At 16.0% G+C, this 25,158-nt stretch overlaps 1 protein-coding gene across 1 annotated transcript in view; it reads right to left on the bottom strand.

The window, feature by feature from the left end:
* Positions 1 to 25,158, bottom strand: part of LOC727444 — a 124,963-nt gene that overhangs the window by 75,630 nt on the left and 24,175 nt on the right. The window lies entirely within an intron of this gene.

The raw sequence follows: 25,158 nt of genomic DNA, 5'->3' as shown, positions 1-25,158 counted from the left end.
ACAAAATACTACAATAAATCTTTTATTAATAAATAAAACAGATAAAATTTTTCAGATAAGAGAGTTTTCGAATAATAGAACACAGATTTTCTTTTAAAGAATTATTTTATATTTTAAGAAAAATTACAACAAAAAATATAAAAAAATTGAAGTAATGAAATAATGAAATAATTTTTGATAATGAAATAATAATTGAAGTAATGAAATAATGAAATAATTTTTATTATAAAATAATAAAAATAATAAATAATAATGAAATAATAATTGAAATAATGAAATAATGAAATAATTTTTATTATAAAAATTAAAGATCTTATATTTTTTAATTATTATTAATAGTTATTAAATTATATAAATTTTAAAATATATAAATAAATGTGTAACTTTATAATTAATTTTGAATTTCATCCTTTTGTTTTTTTAATAATAATGATTTTGAATTTCAATATTATATAGCTAATTTTAATGAAATAATTTTATTTTTCAAAAAATTATTTATAATTTGATTTCAACTTTATTTTCGTATTGAATCTATAAAAATTTTTAATTTTATTTTCTAATATTATATATTAGATATCAATAAGGCAATAAATAAAGGTATTGCGCAGCCAACCATAAAATCTGATTTGTTGCACATTTCGATTTAATCTTCGTTTGACTTATACTTTATTTTCTACAGCAAATATTAAACATAGCAATTTTAAAAATATATGAGAATAAAATCTTAAAAATATATTTATATTATTGTATAAGATTTTTATATTTTGAATAGTTTAAAAAAATATTAGAATAATTATATATTTTACTACTGTAAAGAAAAAAAATAATAAATTATAATATTTACAGTATACACATAAATCTTACTGTAAAAAAAATTATATTAATAATAATGTATTTTACTTATCCGATATTTTGTTTTGATTTACATAAATGTGTTGATTTGTTAACATAATTTCTACTATGTAGTAAAATTTGATCACTCATTATTTGAATTTGAATTAGCTGAATTATTTTTGTTCAATGTACATAAGTGTTTTTCCTTATTGCAGTAATGTTTATAGTATTACAGTAATTAATAATAAATAAAATTTAATTTGAAATTGACATTAAATAAGTTTGCATAATATATACCTGCAACTAATGTTAACTAATAAAACAAAATCAAAACTAAATTTTTAAAAATTAGAAAATGATGAAAGAAGAATGACGAGAAAATTGGCAAAAATATATAATATTGAAAAATCCATTATTGACATTAAAAATAAAAGAATGAAATAAAAAATTATTTGCAAAGTACATATTCCTTCATATGAAAAATTATAAAATATTTAAAAAAATATAAAAAAAGGATTTATAATTTTCATAACAAGCGTATTATTTTTTTTAAAATATGAAATAATCTTTTAATAAAAATTTTCTAAAAAAATAAATTTATAAGAAAATTTCATGTGCTATGATTAATTTTGTCTCATTATTCTAAATAATATTGTACATATTAGAACTTTTAGTATTCCTCTAGAATAATAGAATACTAGATATATATCAGATAAATACAAATAATAAAGATGATTGTTCAATTAAACAAATTTTTATATCAAACATTTATCTTTTCTCATGATTATTATATTAAGTATTTATATAAAAATATACAAAATATACAAAATATTATATGCAAGAAGAATAATACAATAACAATAATTATAAAGAATAAAATTATAATTTTAAAAAATAATATAAATATTCTTTAATTATTTATGGATTTCATAAATGGATTATTTCTTATAAAACATTACTAAATCACATAAAGTTTTTAATCAAATATTGATTGATATTCTATTCTAATATTTGTTTTTCAAATCATTTTAATGTTTTTTTCAATGTTATAAATATTTTAAAATATAAAGATATATTTTTATTATTATTTTCATGACAGTAGTTCTTTTTGTTGATTATGATAACTTAAATTGTTATTAATATAATATAATAATAAAATAGCAAATATAATATTCAAATAGTTTGAAAAATATAAGTAAATCCAATTTATTCTATTTTATACTTTTCAAATTTTTCAAACTTTTTAATTTTTTATATATTTCATTTATAAAGAATAAAAATATATAAAATAAATTCAAGTTGCCCTATATATTATATATTTTATAACAAATGTTACAGGAAAATTATGAAACGAAAAAATTAAAATTATATGATTATTTTTTAATAATGAAAAATTGCTTTTAATCTTTCTATTAAACATAATATTAAGTATGTATTAATGATAGAAAGAAAAATGATCATATTAAATTAATAAGAATCTTAAAGATTATAGAAATTTTTATTATTATTAGAAAAGAAAATTTCTTTTAAAGACATTTTTTTTCTTTTTATAACGTACAAAGTTATTTTATGTGTTCAATTTCAAATAAAAATTTCAATAATTAAATATTAAATTTATTAATTATCTCAAAAGTAATAATTATTTATAAATAAAATGAAAAATTAAAAAATAAATAGTTAATATTTAATATTTATTATATTTAAGTACATTATTCTTTTTTATACATTTTAAGCAAATTTTATGCAAATATAATTTCATGTCTTTTATTTATCTTATAGATTATTTAATCTTTTCAAAACAAAAGAATGATTTCTAATTGAGCTTTTGAAAAAGATTCAGAGAGTAAGAATAAAACATCAATGAGCCTGCTTTATCGATAGATCTCTTCCATTGTCAGCAACACGAAGTAGGAATAGAATAGAATCGATATTATGAGCTTTTGTAAGCGAAAAGTAGCGTGTAAAAGCTTACAAAAATCAAACGATCTTTCAATCAAAGAATGTTACATATTAACTCATATTATTTATATTTTATGTATATGTGTTATGTAATTTTTTTATTATTAAAATTTTATTTCCTTTTCTAATTTTTAATTTTAACGTTTAATAAAATAAATATTATATATATATAATGTTTTATATTTTTTTTAGAATGGAATATCAGTAAAAACTTGCACAAAATTATACAATATTATAATATTAATATTTATTTCCATAATTAAATGAAAAAAAAATCGTTAGCTAACTATCATACTCAAATATTTATCATCAAAATTAGAAAAGATGTACCAAAAATGTGCATAAAATATATTCGTGGAATATCTTTAGAAATATATCTTTAGAATATCTTTAGAAATCAAAATAATAAAATAGAAAAATATCGATTTATTTATTAAACAATTAAACAATTTATTTATTAAAAGTTTATTTACTAAATTATGTAATTTAAATTTGCATTAGAGCATAATTTTATCTTCATAATTTTATCACAACGCCATTTCTCTTTGTCTTTATTTCGTTTATCTTATATTACGTAAATATTTTATATTACAATCTTATATATACAAAATGTTAATAATTTTGAAATTGTTTCATCAATTCTAAAGACTAATAACAAATGTAAAAGTTGATATACAAAAATATATATATATATATTTATCGAAATTTATTTATTAACTTATAATAAATTGAAATTTGTATTGTAAATGAAACAAGATACAAATAAAGTGAGATCATTCTGTCTGTTTCCTTCTCACTTCATCTAATGCAAATTTAAATTATTTACATTTTAATAAATAAGTTTTAATCGATTAATAAATAATATTATATATAAATAATATTAAATTGATTTAACAAATAATACTCAATTTTTATATTTGTGTATTAATTTATATTTATTTTAACTTTTAGAATTGACATTCCAAAAGTGTTTCACGAATATATTAACTGTCTATATATAAATTATTAAATTATTTTCTTATTTTAAATTATTTCTTATTCTAAATTATTTTATTTTTGAATTTATTTTATTTTTTAATTATTGTTAATAAATTATTTTGTAATAAGAATTAAAAAATAAAGATTAATGTTCAAGAAAAAAATGAATTAAACGAATCTGGAAATATTAATAACGATTAAAATGATTTTTGCTATATTTGTTGCGAACAATTTAGCATGTTTCATGAAAATGGAAATTGAAGTGTGATTGGATATGCATACAAAGATCACATTGACTAGAAATTGGAAACGCTTAATAAATTCTAATATTGTTACTCGTCTTAGATAAGTATTTTCTAATCTTAAAAATTAAATTAAATTCCTGTTTTTTCAAAATTTTGAATCACATATTCGAAAAAAATAATAAAATATTTATTTCTCTTTATATATTTATATATTTTATTATATATATATATATATATATTATATTTTATATATTATATATATTATATATTTATATATTTTTCTCAATTATGATCATGCACATGATGTAAAAGTTGAAAAACATTTTATATCAAGAATATCATCTGATATATGAATATATCACATATGATATAAAAAATTAATTTCATTTAATTATTAATTAAAATATTATGCTCGAGTTTTGAATTTTATAATATTTTGATTAATTTATTTTTTTTATTTTTATTTTTATTATAATTTATTTTTACTGTAATTTATTTTATAAATTAAAAGGTATAAACCTAGAATTATATTTACTTATATTAAAAATATTTATTTTATCAAATTAAATAAAATAATGAAATTATTTACAATATTATAAAATACGAAATATATTCTTAAAAAATTTATAAATATTAAATATTCAATATTGAATAATATTAATATAATGATAATTATAAATAATATTGATAACATCATTTGACAAATTTAAATTTTTCGAATCTTCGAGTACACGTGAGTATACTTTCAATATACGTTTCTTATAAATATGTATTAAATATGAATCTGTAAACATTTTTTTCCAGAATCCACAATTTTTAAAAAAATAAATTTTAAAAACTATTGCAATTTTTCAATTTTGAAATTTGATATTTTTACAATAATAATTCTTCAATTGTTTTTCTCAAATGATTTTATAAACTCTTATGAAAAATATAATATAAATAGTTATTATTATATATAACATTTAATAACATATTAAAATAATGATCAAATTTGAAAAAACATCTAAAATCCATCAATTCTTGCTGATATTTTAATCATATCATGTGATAGAGCAGATAATATTCGATGATGACTATCGTTTTATTATAATTCCGATATGCAGATATAATTTATATTTCAAATAATATTACTCAAGATGACCTTAAGTAAAAAACTAAAATAAAAATTTTAAAAAAATTTACTTTAATAATTATTATTTGAATAAAAATTTATTTTCAGTTAATCCAATTTTGTTTTTATATCCAAATTTGTTATACCATTTAAATTTATATTTATATTTTAAAAAATATTTCAAAAAAATAATTCGTAACAAACAATTGTGAAATTTGATTTCCATTTTAAATTCGCCAGAAACACTTTTTGAAATCAAAAGAATGTAATAAAAGTCAACTTCTCTAGATACTCATAAAGACGTAAGGTACTTCTTTATTATATTACGTACATCTTCAAAGAAGAAAAGTCGAACTAAGGATTCCGAGAAAACAAGCCGGACTATTGTATGTGAAAAAACTTTCAGTGAAGAAAACTTTTTTAAGAAAAATTCTAAAGTTTTTCGATAATTGAGAGATTAGAGAATATGTGGAATTGCAAAGTTTAGGAAAAAAAAAAAAAAAGAATGAGAAAAATGAAAAGGAAATAAAAATAAGAAAATCTAAAAAGAAAAAAAAATACAGAGATAAAAATAATTATGAAAATGGAATAAGAAAGAAACAATAAAGAAATATACAAAATAAGTCACTTATAATATTTATTAATATTTATTATTTAAATATTAATTTAATATTTATTTAATATTTAAATATAATTTGTATTGTGTTAAAATTATATTTTTATAAATATCAAATTTTTTATTTTTATATTTGAAATTCGATTGATGATTATAAAAAATATAATTTTTATTTTCAAAATTTTATAAAAATTTTTTATTTAATATTATTATAATATAACTATAACTATAACTAATATTAATATAAAATTATTAATATTTTGATATGCAAAATAAAAAATATAATTTTAAACTTTCTAAAATAATTGTTTGTTTAAATTCTATCTTTATATACATGTTTTTTTATTAAAATTTATATTTGCCTGATAAAAAAAAAGATTTAAATATTGATTTATTTTTACTTTTATGAGAGAATTATCTTTTTAATAGTCAAACTATTCATTCAGATGCATCTATTTTAAACTGTCATTTCAACTAATCATTTTTGCAATAGATAGATTTCTTATACTCTCATAGTTTCAACCTATCAAATTATATTATTTAAATTTTTGAAATATCAGATGCAAATAATTTTAGAATATTATAAAAAGACGATTTTAATTACATTGGCAATCTCCATTAGCCGTTTTAGTATTATTCAGAATCTTAATTGTCCAGTTTCTTTTGTTTACTAATGAATACATTTAAAAGTAAAATTCTCGAAAGTTGTTATCGGAAGTTATTTCATTATAAGATACTATATTGAGAATGATTATTTGATAATAATTTTCATTCTCAATGCAATATCCATTGATAAAAGTAAATAATCTAACTTAATCTAATCTGACGATAATAATTCCCAAGAATTTTATTCTCAAATATATTTTTATATCAATTTTCTATTCTTCTTTCTAACTTCTATTTTTATACTTAATTTTTCGCATAAGATTTCTCTTTATCATATTTTGAAATTGATAGTTGTTAGATAATTGTTTAGCTAATACGTATTAAGTTTAATTATAATATTTTATTTTAAAACATGAGTTGTAAGGAAAACCAAGTTGTATAAAAAAATGTATTTTTAATTATTTCCTTCCAAAACTTGATTATCCTATTAAACTAGTTAGATCTCGATTTATCTTGGGGCTATTTATTCTTTCTTTAAATCGATTAATACTGTATTTTAATTAAAAAAAAATTTATGTGACTTACTTTACTTTTTTATCATCAAGATTAATAGAACACCAAAAATATAATGACAATAATAAAATAAAAAGTACTAAAATATAGTCACTTATTTTCTTGATATCATGTTTTTTTTTTTTAAATTATCAAGAAAGTTTAAATTAACTTACAACAGGATTCATTATAATTCATAATTTTGAATATGTAATTACTTGTTTGCTATTCGAGTCTGTTCGGTAAACTAACCTAAAACAACCATACTAACTCTTATAATTAGTTATTGTTACGACAGGAAATTAGCCTTTGAAACTAAAATGCCTCAAATTTCGATATAAACTCCAAACTGGATTATCATATTATTCATAATTTATAAAATACAAATTAATATTTTCTGAATTTTAGTAAATTATTCGATGGATTTAAATGTTTTGATGACTTTTTATTATTTATAAATAGTACTGTTCTTGACTGAATTCTAAAAAAATATTTATTTTTTTTTATGAATTTTAAAAATAACAATTTTAATTTTTGAATGATTTAAAAAATTATTTGTGTAAAGTTTTGTATTTTTAGAAACATTTGTGAATTATATGACATTATGTTGAATTTTTACTTAATGCTTTTAGAACTCGAAAGCATCAGCAAAATCAAATTATTTTTCGATTAAAATTTTTCATAAGTAATTTTTTTTTCTTTTTATTAAAAATAATTAATTGCATCGATAAAAAATAGATTAATCTTCGTATATACTCTTTACTTTTATCTAAAAAAAAAAAAAATCACTTAAATATATCAAATGATATCTCTTTTGAAAACTTACAAGTTAATTGTAAGTTTTATTTGAATATATCTTAATAACAAATTTCAAAAATTAAAATTGTTTTATTTTTTATTATAAATAGATTATGGAAAAATTATATCATTATCTGAAAAATTACTTTATATTTAGATAATTTTTATAATTAAATCATTAATCTATAACATATTTAAAATTTTCCAATATTTAATAAAATAATAAATATATTAATAATAAATATTGTCAGATTTATTAATACAAGAAAATAAGTAAATTTATTAATAGGTATAATAAATTAGAATTATTTCATTTTTTGATTTTTAATTACATTCTTCAAAAATTATTTTAAATAAAATATTATAAATATATAATAAAACAATTCGACAATATTAAGAAATTCAAAATAAACTTTCATGTTTATTTATTTTTATGTTAATTGTATTAAATTCTTTCGAAGAAAAATTTGATTTATTTTTAAATAAGAATATTTAAATTCTAATAAATAAAAAAATTTTATTTATTCTTAAATAAGAAATTTGTATTTTTCACTATGTTCTCCATTTTTTATTCAAATGTTAAAATTTAATTATAATATCAAGTTTTTAACACATTATATTTTTTATATATCACAGAAAATAAAAAAAAATGATTGAAAAAAATGTTTTATTTTTAATTTTATTTTTAATTCTATTTTCAAATTTAATCTATTCTATTTTTTTTTTTCTTATTTTTTTGAAGAATTATTTTATACTCATTTGTACATATTATTATTCGGTCACATACAAACCTTGCACATATAATACGTACTAGCTTTTACCTCTTGAATATGCAAAATGTGATTCTAAACTTTAGCAATCTATTTACAACTGCTAGCTATATGCATGGAATTAAAACAATCGGTTAAATATCAAATCGAGCTTCATTTAAGTTTTTGTATATCGTAAGAGAAAATTATAAAATATGAAGAAAAAAATTTAATAAAAAACAGCTTCAAGTTAAATATTCATAATAAAATAAAAAAATAAAAAATACATTAGTTGTGCGTATGTATTCTATATAATTTAAAATAATAATTTTGTACGATATATTTTGTACGAAATACTTTAAATCCATGAAAATTCATTTATTTATATTATATAATAATTTCATTAATATAATATTTATTACTATACTATATTTATGTTATATAATAATTTTTTTTTAATTTATACTATATTTATTTTATTATATTATAATTTTATTCATTATAATATTTATTATTTTATTTGTATGTAATATAATTATATATAATATGTATATACATAAATCTCTAATTAATAACGAGATAGATTTCATCAGAATACATCAACGTGTAATGAGATTTCGATTATCGATCGAAGTCTCTTCAAGGAACAAGATCAATTTCTCGCATAAAGGTTGAAGTCATGTTCGATCACATAGAATCAGATTGAATCACGTCATATAAACAATAGAACGTGGTATTTATTATTTTAGAACAGCAGATGGTTCATCGATTGGAATTCGATGCCATTTTGTAGACGAATGCCGATAAAAGCAATTTTATAACGAAGGAATGAATGAAAGAAACTCTAAATTATCACAAGTATTCAGATAATAACAAAATAATATTCTTTTCATATTTGAATTTCTAACAATTTATTATTTAAAGAAGTATAAATCTAATTATTAATTTTGTTTGATTTAATAAAAAAAAAAGAATTTATAATATTTCAAAAATTATTCATATTTTTTTTAAATTATTTTTTAAAATATTGTTTATTTGTAAAAAAAAAAATATTTCTTTTAAACATTTGAAGTTGATGTAATAAACAATGTTTATAAATAATAAATCGAGAAATATTAATAAGCATTTGTTTGTCATACAAATACATATTTTCTTATGATTTGTTGTATATAAAATATTCTATATTCTATAAATATTTAAAATTTTTGTTAAAATTCACCTAATTTTTATTTAATATGTTTTAAAAAAATTATTTTTTATTAAATTAAAAAATTTTTTATTAAATTAAAAAAAATTTATTTTTTTTATATCAGAAAAAGTTTCATGAAATCAAACTTACCAAATTTATCCGGAACAAATGGAAAGGAACTTTCGTGACTGCTTTAACTTCATCATGAGAAAAAGCTCTTTTGTTTTACTCATTCGGTTACTTGTAACAGCATTTCTAATCTTTTGCTAAAATTCAGAGAAACTTTTTCTCAAGAAATTTAAGATATAACTTTTATTTTGCAAATTTTTATTAATAATTAATTTAAATTATTTTTAACAATGAAACTAATATTTTTGCATATTTCTTTCAAAAATTTCATTTTTCTTTTTTTTTTTTGAAAAATTTTATTAAAAAAAAATTTTTTTAAACTATCGATAATGTATATATTTCTTTTTTGTTTCAATTTTATATTAAAATTACTTGTGAAATATTATTCATATAAAAACTTTTATTATTCAAATAAAAAACAAAATAGAGAAAAATATATATATAGATATATATATATATATAATATATATATATATATATAAATATATATATATATATAGAATTGAATACATTTTATTTGAAATAAAATAATAAATAATAATGAAATAATAAATTACTTTTAAATAAATTACTTATGTTTTCTTTCAAATTATTAAAAAAAAATTTTTATTTACCAATCATTTTCTTTTCTTTATTAATATTAAGTCTATTTTAAGAAATAATTTTTTTTTTTCTAATACATGTAACCACACATAATAAATAATTTTGAGTAAAATATATATATATATATAATAAAAATAATAGATTTAGACACAAAGATTAATCCCAAATTATAAATATGTTTCACTTAAGATCTAAATAAGGAAAAAATATTGTATATATTTCTTAACAAGAAAAAACAAAAAAAACGTAATCCTAATATTACTAAAGATATCAATTCATTAGATAAAAACGGACATAGTAAAAGTATCGATATATTCTACTAATATATTGATATTATCAAAATATCAATGAATATTTTATAAATGTATTTTTAATTTTTTTCGAAAACATATAATTCTAAATAATTATTAAAGTTAAAATTTATACAATAATGCTAATCAAAAAAATTTGATTTTCAATTTAATTTTATTAGAAAGACTCACATCTAGATCATTTTCTTATTTTTATCTTTTATCAGATTTTTTATATGAATTCAAATTGGCAATACCGATTATAATTTGTTGACATTCAATCATTCGTGTATGTCCATTCGTGAGTAATAGATCGCGTTTTACGCATCAAAAAATAAGAACACGCATCGCTGCAAATATTTGACAAGTTTTGCTTAACAATGATAACAAGAAGTCGATATATTGTCAAATTATAAATATAAATTATTATATAAATATAAATATATATTTACTATGACCTCCAAAAGAAAACTTAATTTATTTACACAATACTTATATTTATTATTATATGAAAACTTTAAAATTTCATTATCAAATTGTATATTTTTGTCTTTTGGATCTTTTAGAATCTCATATATTTAAAGAAATTAATTTAAGATTTAAAAATAAAAAAAATGAAAAATAGTTTATAATATTTTTATTTTACTTCAAAGAAAAAAAAATATATATATATACAGCATATTTTTCTTATAAAAAGAAAATTTATATTTTATTGGTCACTATTGCTAATGTACGAATTTAAATATTTAATGTCTATATTTAAAAATTTTTTTTTTATTAAAATATCCATGTAATATTTTTGTATTAAAATATTTTATATGAAAAATATTTTTTATAAATATTTTTTATATTATTTTATATTTTTATATTATATTATTTTTATATATTTTGTATATGTTTTATTTCTAATTTCATTTTAGAAAATATCATTTTATCTAACATAAATTAACATTAATAATACATTAATTATAATTCCATATTCTAAAATTCACTAGTTTAAATAAATACGAAATATAAGTTAAATTATGATCTATTAAAAGTTTACAATTAGAATTGTAATTACACAATATAATATAAATTTTGTTTCTAAATTAAACTATTATTAAATAAGCGATTATTTTTTGCAGAAAACTCGAAATATTCTGCATTAGCATAAATTAAGTATTTATTTTTGTGTATCTTTAACCTGTTATTACTGAAATGGAGAAATAATTATTTTCCGTCTCAGCTATAGTAATATATAGAACAGTGGTTCTCAATGTTTTCAATATCATATTTAAATATTTTTGATTTAGAAAAAAATTTTTGAAATTATTAAAATCCAAAATTAACAATAGATTTTACTATATATATTGTTTTCATAATTTCGAAGAATACAAGTAATAAAGTTTGCACTAATGTTCTAAGGAACATTTGTCAAATACTAGAAATAATATTCAATCGACGTATCATAATATACCAATATTGTGAAAATTTTATTAGAAAATAGTTTTAAAAATTTTATCAAAATTATACCACACACGCACATATAAAAAATTACTTAATATTTGTAAATAATATTGTAAAAATAGATTATTTCATTTAATCTCTATTTTATTACGTTGATTGTATGTAAACTTAAATTGTTCATAACTTAATACTTTTATATATTCAAAAATTATATATTAATATTCAAAAATAGATAAATGATAAATAGATAAAGAATAAAAAGAAGAATAATTTCATAAATAAAAAATAATAGAAATAAAAGTTAATAAATTATTACATATTAAAATAAGATAAGAAAATAAGTTATATTAAATTACTTTGGATTATTAAACACTCATTTTCTTACTTTCTTAATTTCTTTTTCGTTTTTCGATAGAATATGATGAATAAATTTTAACTATATTAATGTTAAAATTTAATGTAATTTTAATTTAAGATTTCTTTTATTTTTTTAAAAATTATAAATATTCAAACATTATTCAATGTTAATTTTTATGCAAAATATTATAAAAAATAAGTTTAATTAAATTAAAAAAATTCTCGAATATTGTAAATTTGATATAAACTTGATTTCAAAAAGTAACAATTTAATTATCAATTAATATCTCACTTGAAATGCATACAAAAAAAACTAAAAATTTAAATTATTTACAATTATATATCCATTACACATCCTCTCTTAGAACTTATAATTTTTGTATTTCAAAAACAATTTAATCTTTAAATGTATTAATATTATAAATATTTTTATATATTTTTTGCTTTTCAAATAAATAAAAACTAATATATATGCTAGCATTTTAAATAAAATTCATTTTAATAATTAAATTTTTATTTTAATAATGATGTGCAATAGTGTATAATTTAATTAAATTAAATTTAATTTAATATTTTAAATAACAATTTAACTAATTTTTAAAGTAGTTAATCGAAAAAAAATGAGAAACACTGTTATAGCAAATAGAATTTGGCAATGATGAAGTCCAACTTTCTTCCAAAGTTCAAGATTCCAGTTTCGCATCCATCCTCGAGAACTTAAAAACTAATTTTTGTATAACTGTACTAAGAGTTTTATGGAAGAATTGGAGAGAATTTATGGCACATTGATAGCTAATATAATAAAAAAACAGTTTGTATATATATAATATAGATATTATGTACATTAAGTTATAAGTTAAATAAAGCGAGAATGTGACGAAGATAAAGCTATTATTAAAGTTCAATTTCTTATTTAATAAAAAAGTTTCGATTTAGTAAATAAAAATCTTAAAAATTTAATAAATATTTCAATTTAATTAAATAAATCTCGATCGACATTTTTACCAACTTTTGTATTGATTTTAATCGTTGTTTTAATCGTTATAATCAACTCTCTAAAAGTATTGAATATATTAATATCTTATATAATATAAATGTATTTTTATTTTATTCTAAAAAGTAAAAAACTATAAAAGAAAAATAGTATATGTGTATATATATATATATATATATATATATATATATATATATATACATTTTTTTTTAATTAAAATTAAAAAAAAATTTTTTGATTTTGATTACAGATATGTTATTTCAAATATTTATATAAAATAAGATATACATTTATTATTTAAATCAAGAATTTGCATCATATATTGTTTATTTAATTGTTGTTTATAAAGTTTTTATATTTTATAGCATAATTTCTTAAAATTTTGTTATTTTGTTAAATTTATTTTGCTAAAACATTCGATAAAATATTTTTTTCATTAATATTTCTATCTTAAACGCGTTGTTTTCTTAGTAAGCAATTTATTGTTCTGTTTGAGACTTATCGTATAAAATTCATTTTAGAATTCCTACATGCTTCTTTTAGTGTGATATAAATGTTCATTCGCTGAATACAATTCAGTATTTACAATTTGATTAAAATCCATTTGTCAAGTTTAGAAGACATTTTTCCAATTTCGGATAAATTGTATCAATATATATATAAGGATAAATTGTATCAATTGTACAAGTAAATACTTATATATATATATATATATGTATATAAAATATAAATGTATTTATTAACTAAGAATTTTCAAAGAAAATAAGTATGACGATATTTGATTTTATTTATATAGAATATTAATATATTCGTAGAACATCTTTGGAGAGTTGATTTTAATGAGCAAAACAAATATAGAAATTGATATTAAAAATTGGCTGAGAATTATTTATTAAATTATTAATTTAAGCTTTAGAAAATGTAATGAAATATATCTTGAAATAAAACATTGTTTGTAAATAATTATAAAACTAAAAATTAACCATTTTTAATGAATTTTTATTGACATTGATATTACTTTATATAAAAAAATTAATAAATAGAATATTCAAAATTTATTTAAAAATAATCAAAAATAAAAATGATTATTTTTATAAAATAAAAATTTGATTTTGACTTATATTCTGAGATTTTGTCATTGCCTTTATTTTAATAATACTTCTTTTTATTATTTAATAAACTTTTTTTTTAATAAATAAATAAATTTAATGTATAACTTTTGATATTTTTTTTTCGAAATTTTTCACTATTTTCAAGATTTAAATTATTATGTAATACTTTAAAAATTTTTGAAATTTTAAAAACTTTTTTGAAATTTTAATTTTTTTTTTTATTATAAATTCTAATTTTTATATTATAAATTTATTGGTATTTTAATATAAATATTTAAGCTAATATTCACAACGTAAATAAATAAATTAGCAATTTTTGCAAAATGATTATTTCTTTTAATATATTCCAAATCTAATTCAAATTTTTTCATTCAAAATTATTTCTATATAAAATTATTTTTTAAAATAAAAATTAAATAATTAATTGAAAAATATAATAAAATCAATAGAAATAATAATTTTTAAATGGTTTGTAATATTTAAAAAAATATTTTATTAAATTTAGATTTTAATTATTTTATTTTCTATCGAAAACAATTTGATTCTAATCTTTTAAATTTAATTAAAATAATATTATTATAAAAAGTAATTATTGAAATATATATATATATATAGCAAATAAGAATTTTTTTTATTTTTTATTCCATCTTAAAGAATAATAAATTACGTGAAAAAAATAAGGAGTATAAACTACTTATTGGGATATAAAAAATTCAAATGAAATGTATTGAAAAGAAGATATAATGTTACTGGCAGAATTTCTAGTTATACCTACAAATATTGATAAATCAATGCCCTCCACAGAAGATAGGCGAATCAAGAATAATCGATGTTCCTTCATATATAACCCTGTTGTCGATTCAAGTGATATAAATGAACCATTCAAGTAAACGAGCCAGAATATCATTTACTTCCTTTTTAAAATGATATTAAAATGATCTCTTGATAATAGATAAGAATATATGAATATGTTTTATATTTCTTTTAACAATATATTATTTTTTATCAAAATAAAAATGTTAAATTATTATAAACTTAACAAAATTATTACATTTTATTACGCAATTTTAGAAACTTTCATATTTTTTATTTTATCTAAAGTATATTGTCTTGAATATAAACATTTATAACAAATTATCATTATGAATTATCAATATTATGAATTATCATAATATTTTTGTATATAAATTAAAAAGAATATACAATTATTAATTTTGAAATATTTTTCAATATTATTTTTTTTATTTACAATCATAATAAATAATAATAATATCATAAAGTAATAATTTTAAAAAATTTTTGCAAAATAAAATTTTGACAAAATTTCGTATATAAAATTAAATATTATTCAACAAATAATTCATTAAGTCACTTCATTTCTATTTTACAGCAAAAATAGAAATATATATATATATGTATATATGTATAGAAATATTACTTTTTTAAATCAAAAATGAATATCTATCTTTTTTAAATAAAAAAATTATTTTTATATTTTCTATTTTTTTATTATTATTATTATTACTATTATATATTAATGTTATTTATTATTATTTTTTTATCAATATCTTATAAATAATAATTTATAACAAAATTTTATCTTGTAAAACTTTTACATATAAACATAAAAATAAGCTTTAATAATATAGTTCAAATAAAATAAAATAAAATAAAATAATCTATATAATATAATATAAATTTAATAAATATCTATTTATTAAATTTTTAAATAAAACATCAAATATTTGTACAATATATTGCTTTTATTGTGTACAATATATTATTAATCTAATTTCTTTAACTTCGTTATTAATTTATATATTACAATAATTATATATATTACAATAATTATCATATGCTCTTAAATTATATTCCTAAAGCTTTTGTAAAACGTGATCCTCGCATTTTATATTCCGTAGTTGTTTGATTGCCAAAGTTAAAATGTTTCTGCATTTCTGTGCCAAACTTTTTAGTTGTCATAAAAAACAAAATATGATTCAGTTCCAGCATGCAGAGGCTAATGCAGATGCTATGGAATTTTAAAAGATGATATATTTCTTTGTAAGTGTTATTATATATCTAGAGATTATATATATATATATATATATATATATATATAAATCTAGAGATTTATTCCAGAGATATCTAGAGATCATTTTATTTACTTATTTTTGAGAATATAATTAATATAGTTCACATGGACAATATTTAATTAATTAATTTATTAAATTTTATAAGTTTATTTTTATTATAATAAAAAAAGTATAATTATATTAAATCTTATTTAATCAACTACATATATATATTTTTTTTATTATTATATATAATATTAATATTTTATTATTAAATCTTTTTTAAATCTAAAAAAATTTACTTAACTTTTATTCTAATAAAAATTCTGTATAACTTTTTGTCCTATTATTAAGAAATTATATTTTTTAAAATATTTTTAATTCTTGAAAAATTAAAAAAAAATTTTAAAAGATAAAAAGAGAAAATTGAAAATTAAATGGAATATTTAAAAATATTTTAATAGTTAAATATTATAAATTTAATCTAACTTAATATCTAGTAATAAAAATAGAATAATAAGCAACAAAATAAATTTTGCTAGATATTAAACAATGGAATATATATTTATTGAATATATATATATATATATTCAATGAAGATTTATTATTATTTCTGAAGATTTAGCAAAAGATTCTATCTAAGTAAGTATGTAAATACAACACCAAAAATTCAATATATGTTTGATAGCAAGTTTTAAAGATTTGCTTAAAATACTTTTTATATTATTATTATGAAATTTAAGTTATGAAGATAAAATTCCATTATATTATATTATTATTATACTGAACTATTTTTTATTACTATGTTCCAAAATAAATCTAATCAATTGATAATATTCTCAAATATTAATATTTTTAAAAAATACTTTAAGATTTTATGAATGAGTTCAAGAGAATTAAAAAACAAAAAATAGCATTACTATATGCATTTTACATGCATTTACTATATATACTACATGCATTTTAAAAGATAAGTAAGATGACAAGATATAAGAAAAAAATCTTAATAATGTTTAAGATGAATAGTATAGTAACATGAATAGGTAACTATTTATATATAATTTAATATTAATTTTATATTTGCCTCAAAACTATTCAATTTAGGTCTAAAACATTTTTTTATCGAAGTCGTTATTTATACTATAATTGAACGACGATGAATACAATAGAATCTCTATTATTATATTATTTCCATAGAACTAAAATAGAGAGACAAAACTGTTTAGATCAGGGAATTTTTAAACGAATTTTTCTTATAAGAATTATTCTATATTTTAAAAAAAATTACGAAATTACAACGAAATTATAATAAAATTAAAATAATAATATAAAAAATAGTTCCTATTATAAACTTAGAAATTCTATAATTTCATTATTGTAAAATTACATAAATTTTATAATATATAAAAAATATGCATTGTATAAATAATTTTTTATTATATATTTTTTAATGATTATAGATTTTCCAATATTATATAATTTTGCGAATTCTATAATTCTATACCTTTTTTCTTAAATATTTTTGATTTCGTTTAAATAATATATTGTATATATTATAAATATGTTCAATTTCAAATTTCAATTAAATTTTATTTTATTAGAGATGTTTCAAAGATGTTTCACAATTATATTAGTATATTAACATATATTAATATCTATATATTATATATTTATTTATATATATTATGTTTATTAATTTTTTTTGAATTTGACAATATTATCATAGAATTTTTTTTAAAATACCTATTCCTATTAATCAGAATTGTTTTCTGTTTTATAAAACAGAATTTCAATCTTTAGAATAAGAAAATTTATTTCTTGTTATATAAAATATTATAGCATATATCTATTTTTTTTTTAAAATAGAAAATTGAAAATAAAAGACTAATTATTAATTTAACTTGAAATCAATATTCAAATCATTTATAAATCAATTAAATGTACAATTCCATTCAATTTTATATTTAAATACAGATGCAATTAGATATTTAGATACAATTTTATATTTAGAACTTGGAGTTTGGTTTTTTTTTATAATTTTATTATCGAGAATATAATTGATAAATTAATTGAATTATTTAAATAAATAATTTCGAAAAACAAAATTGATTATTTTTATTAGAATTGATTTTTACTGATTAATTTTACTAGAAAATTCAATATTTCTATATTATTTTTTATACTACTTTTATACTACTTTTATACTTTTAAGACTAACATATATATTATCTATTAAATAAATGAAGGTAATTACTTAATTTAATGACTTTTTTCAATTTTGACTTCAGAAAGTTGTTTCAAAATTTTATTTCATCTCTAAAATAAAAAATCTCTAATATAAAAGATTTGAAAAATGCAATAAGAAAATATATTATATTCATATTAAAATAATGTAATATGATAAAGAAAAATTTCATATGTTTTTACATGATTTGACACTTAATTTATATGTTTATTGATTGTTCCTCTTCATAATTAATCGCAAAAGTATTCACAAATTCAATTAATAAACTATATTATCAAATTCTACAATAATTTTATTTTATAGAAAACATTGTGAATAACTTTCTTATCAATATCATTCGAGGAGAAAATTGATATTTAAACTTTCAGTATTATTTTCGTTTTTTAAAATATAACTTCATAATAGTAAAAAATAAAATAAAATATTAAATTATCAAATATTCAAATGTTTTTAATTTAATTTCATTTTAAATGAAAATCAAATAAAAATTCTAATTATTTATATATTATATATATTATATTATATATATTAATTTAATAGTTTACATTGGATTTGAGTTATTTTTTTTTTTTAATTTACTATCAATTATCTTTAATAATAAAATTGATTAAAATTAATCTGATTTCAAATTTGATTTTAACTATTTCGAAAATGTTTGTTAATAAAATAAATTTTTTAATGAACAACGATTTAGCCAAGTAAAATCTTTACAACACTACTCAGAATGCTAACTTTGACATCGTTTTATATTAAAATAATCATAATACTAATATCAAAATCATAATACTTTTTTAAATAATTAAAGATTTTTCAAAATACATAATTTTTTTTATAAAATAAAGATAAATAAATAAATATTTTTGCAATTGACTATAGTTCAAACATAAAAAATGCTCAATGATAAAAAGAAATGGCCAGGATGTTCTGGTTGTTTTTAAATGTCGAGAACGTGTTCTGGCAATATGCATATATGTTCATGGCAATATGCTTCTTTAATAGTCACGACGCGATATGAAACATAAAACTATCTCTCGCATATGATTCCTTCCAAAAGATGTTCTTCAGTAAAAAGTAGAAGTTTCATTATTCGAAGTGACTCAAAAGGAATGAAACAGATTTGAAATACAAATTTTTTTTTTAGATGAATTATTTTATATTTTAAGAAAAATAATATTTAGAACAAAATTGAAAAATGATATTAAAAATGATTTTTATTACGAAAATTAGAGATTTTATAAAAGATTGAATATAAGATGGAAATGAAATATTAAAACTTATATAGAGTATGATAGTTTTGATAAGAATTCAAATATTATGACTCTAAAAGATCTCCTATACAAATATTTGTTTTAATTATAACAAAAAATTTTTATAAAAGTAAATTTTAAAACTAAAATTTCATATAAAAGTAAAATTTCTTATAAAAATAAATTTATTTTTATTTTGTAATTTTTAAAGAAATAAATAATGTAAGTTATATTATTAATCGTTTTTAAAATATTAATGAATTTTAATATATTAATTGAAATCATATTCTTAATTATGTTTTTATTAATAAAAAAAAATGCAAATGGCAAATTAATAAAAATATGAAATATTTGTAATTTATAAAATTAATAAAATCTAATCTAAATTTAATTTAATTTAACTTCTCTCGTAAATTTTGGATTTTGTTTAATTTAGTGATTTTTCCTAATATTGATTCATATTGATATTTTAAAATATTTATTTTATCACTAAAATTCAATTTTTTCGATAGAGTTTAAAAAAATATCATATTTTTATTATTTTTTATAATTATTACTTTTTCGTTTAATTTAATCAAAATTCGTGGCAATATAAAAAAGTCAATAATAAAATATAAATTAATTTGAATCAGGTTATATTTATGCTTGAAATTTGTTATTTATACGCTTTGTATCAACAGTAGATTATGTTTCTATCACATATAAATAATAATAAAAAAATATAAATAATAATAAAAAATACTATATTTTTTCAAACTCCGCCAATTTAAATCTTATTATAAATCTTATTAGTGAAATAAAATGAAATAAAATTTAAAAAACAAATTAAATCGATTGTCAAAATTGAGATAAGTTATTAAATTAGATTATTATATTATTATAGATATTTATTAATTTTTGATATTAAATAAATTAAAGATAAAAATTATTTTTATTTATAGAATAATGAAAAATATAATAGATATAATATTTTTATAATATATATTTATATATATTTATATTTTATATATTTTTATTATATTATTTAAATATTTATATAATATTTATATAATAAAATTTCATAAAATAATAGAAAAAATTTTATAATAAACTAATAATATATACAATAGTTTTTTGAATTTATTTTTATTGTTTTATTTTTATTTTATTTATGACAAAAAAAATGTGGAAGAACTATAATCTATCATTCAATTATGAATATAAATTATTGGTTTTTTATTTATTGTATTGAATTAATATATTTATTATAATAATCGTAATTTTTTCTGAATTTTTTATTAAACAGAGAAATGTTTCTAACAAAAATAAATTAATATTCAATTTTCAGAAAAATGTAATAATAAAAATTTCCAAAAACATTTTTCGATAAAAAACCAAAATTACTTTGATTATTTTTTTAATGATGTAACGAACATTATGATCTTGCAGTAATCTTGAATACAAAAATCTAGATTGATTTCATATAAAATTATAAAAATTAAATTTCTAAAAGAATATTTTTATTATTATAATTTTATTATAAATTAAATATTAATGTGTAATTTATTCAAAATTTTTCTTTATTAGATTAATGACAAATCTTAAAAAATAATGTGAAATTAAAATATATTGCAAAATAAATGCACATTACATTCATTAGAAAAGAATTAAAGTTTCAAAATAAGTTATAAATTAAAATTAAAAAAATTCCTAACCAAGTTTTTCGATCCAAAAATTTTGCTATTAAAAAAAATAATATCGTGATATATTTTGAATTTTATATATTTTATACATTTTATACATTTTATTTTTAAAATGATAGAAATTATAGAAAATATTTATTGTTAAATTAATCATAAACTTGAAATTTACAATAAGAATTATTTATTTTAATTTCACATTATTAAAATTTTTATAAATAAATTAATTTTTCATAAACAAATACAATATATGTTTTTGATTTTTAAAATTATGAAATTAATTTTTTTGATTTTTATCATAAAATAAAATAATTACATTTATGAATAAAAAAATATAGATAATTAATAATCAATAATGCGAAATATTTATTGAAAGAGAAAAAAGAAATTATCGCAATGATTGATAAAATAAAATAAAATTAGAAAGAGAAAACTGTTACAATTCTTCTTCCAATGAAAAACCATTAAAGTAATTCATTTGTTTTATTAAACGAAAAAGAACATTTCAAAAGAAAAGTATTGAAAGTAAATGTTGAACAGACTAAAATATCTTCTATAATTAAATCTCTTAAGTCGTAAATACAATCTGGTATGGCTGAAAGGATATAATTGGCCACATAAATCTTTTTAATTATATAAAAAAAAATTATCTTATTATTTTTCAGATATAAAAGACTTGATTTTTAATTTTTTTTATATTTTATACTTATACTAGAATATATTTTAAATAAAATCAGTTATTTAAATTATATTTATATCATATAATAATGTATAATAATTATATAAATATTATATAAATTAAATTGCACATATTTAAATTATATTCATATTTTGGAAATACTAAATTAAATGTTTAACTTAAAAGAATTTAAAAATTTTAAGTGAAAAAATTTTATTTTATATATTCTTTTCTTTTTTTTTATGTAAAAATAATTTTTTGTTTCTTTATTATCATTATTAAGATATCCTTCATATATCAGATATATATTCTGGCTAATCATATAAGAATAATACACATGCATAGATACATGTATAAAAATATAGTACATTTAAAAATAACAGAATTGTATAATATTATATAACAATATATTTATATTTATTAGAAAATTAAATTATAATTATAATTAACACAATATTGTGAAATATAATCTATCTTAAAAATTAAAATGTAAAGTAATTATCTATTGAAAATATTACAGATAATAATTAATAAATAATTAATTTTTTAATAATTATATAATATTATTTTTTTAATATTCACTTATAAATAAAATTATAAATATTGGAATAAATATATATATATAAATATATAAATATAATCTTTAGTAAATAATAAAATTCCAATTTGTCTAAACTATCAATATTTTTATATACATGCAAATTCTAAAAAAATCTGACAAAATTTCTAAAAATACTGTAAAATCTGAATTTAAAAAATTATGATAATCTTTCCCCTGTAATGAAGAATATTTAATTAATCATTTCGTTTTATCAAAATTTTTAAAAATTTTTAAAAATTAAAGAATTTTTTCTTATTTTACTCAATCATGAATTAATTGAAAACAAAAAATTCATTATATTTTAAGAAATAATTAAAGAATCAATTATTAATTAATAAACGATTTAAAAATATATTAAAATTTTAAGTTTCATATTTAAAAAAATAATAATTTATATGATTATTTTATAGTAATAAATAATTAATATATATGTGATTTAATAAAAATCATTTACATTTCAAGACTTATTTAATTCAATTTTAAAAGAAATTATATTGTGCTAGATAAATTTATAATAAAAATATTAAATTCAAAAGATTTATATTATTATTTTATTTTATATTTTATTTTAATAAATTTAAAAAAATTAAGAAAGTATTATCAAATGTATTTTCTCTTTAATATAGTTTATAATAATTTTTCATTTAATATATAATATTTATTCATGATTATAATTTCTATATTTATTTATAATACAATTTATTATAATATAATTTATATTATAATAAAATTATTTATTTAATATATAAATTATTCTCTAATGAATAGAAATCGGAAAATACTTATTTAAAAAAAAATATTATTTTTATTAATTTGTCATATTATATTTTATTATATTTTCTAATTCTTATTTTCTTATTTTTATTATTTTTTTAATTCTTATTTCTCTATAATTCTTATTTTTGTTATGTTATTATATTATATTTTATTATTTCTATTTATTAAAATATTATAAGGATTAAACAAACAAGAAATATGTTTAGAAACATATTCAATAGTTTTATTTCAAATATTAATTTACAAGAACTTTTACATACAATATCTGGAAGTTTAAAAATAAGTTTTTTTCAATATTAAAAAATAATCACATAAATAATTCTAACTTTTTTCAATTTAATATCTATATTTTACAATTTCAAATAATAATTTATTATACTGTAAAAGTATAAAAGTATAAAGTATAAATGCTTTAAATAATCCATAAAATCTAATACACTCAGATGAATGGCAATATGTACATAGATTTTCTCAACTTCTCGTATCTTGCTATACAAATATTCAGCCCTCTTATATAAAGAGTTAGTACTATTGAAGAACTTTAGAATTGAATATCATATATCACGAAATTATTCGTAGCTATCGAACTTTAATGAAAAAAATAGAATTTTATATTGTGGACAATCATAATTTAAATTAATTTATTAAACGTTGAATAATAATGATAATATAATAATAACATTTATTTATATTTTATGATCTATATTTTTCGAGATATTAATAACGTTTTCAAATAAATTAAATACTTTGTTCAATCTGTAATTCATAATTAATAACATTTTTACAAAAATTCATTTTCATCAATTCAACATTCTACAAAAATATAGATGAAAAATAAAAAATATAGAATATATGATTTCAATTCAATCCAAATGTACATCATATATTTATATAATATAATTTAATATATATTATTATTGTTAGCGACCATTTATTGCTCGCGGAATTTATAAACAATTTATTCGGAGAAATTTCTTATGTACAAAATTTTCTCTGTTATTATCATTCGCAGACCTCTATTAAGCCTAAAAATATAATGTTATTTGAGAAGACTGTCGTTTTCGAAAGTTTAATCGATACTTATAATTATATATTTTTGACATCCATTCAGCCTGGAGCGGAACTCAATTCCAAGGATGACATACTCCAAGCTGTCACGACAATCAATATCATTCTAATTCGAGGAATTTTCCTCTAATTTGTGGGTGTTGCAAGTCAGGCACTAATTGCGATATTATTGGTTATTATCATCGGGAAATTGTAATCTTCCTAATTGAACTAGAA

Source organism: Apis mellifera, linkage group LG13, assembly GCF_003254395.2.
Source record: "Apis mellifera strain DH4 linkage group LG13, Amel_HAv3.1, whole genome shotgun sequence".
NCBI lineage: Eukaryota > Metazoa > Arthropoda > Insecta > Hymenoptera > Apidae > Apis > Apis mellifera.
The sequence above is the reverse complement of the archived record's forward strand: the minus strand, read 5'-3'. Positions and strand labels throughout refer to the sequence as shown.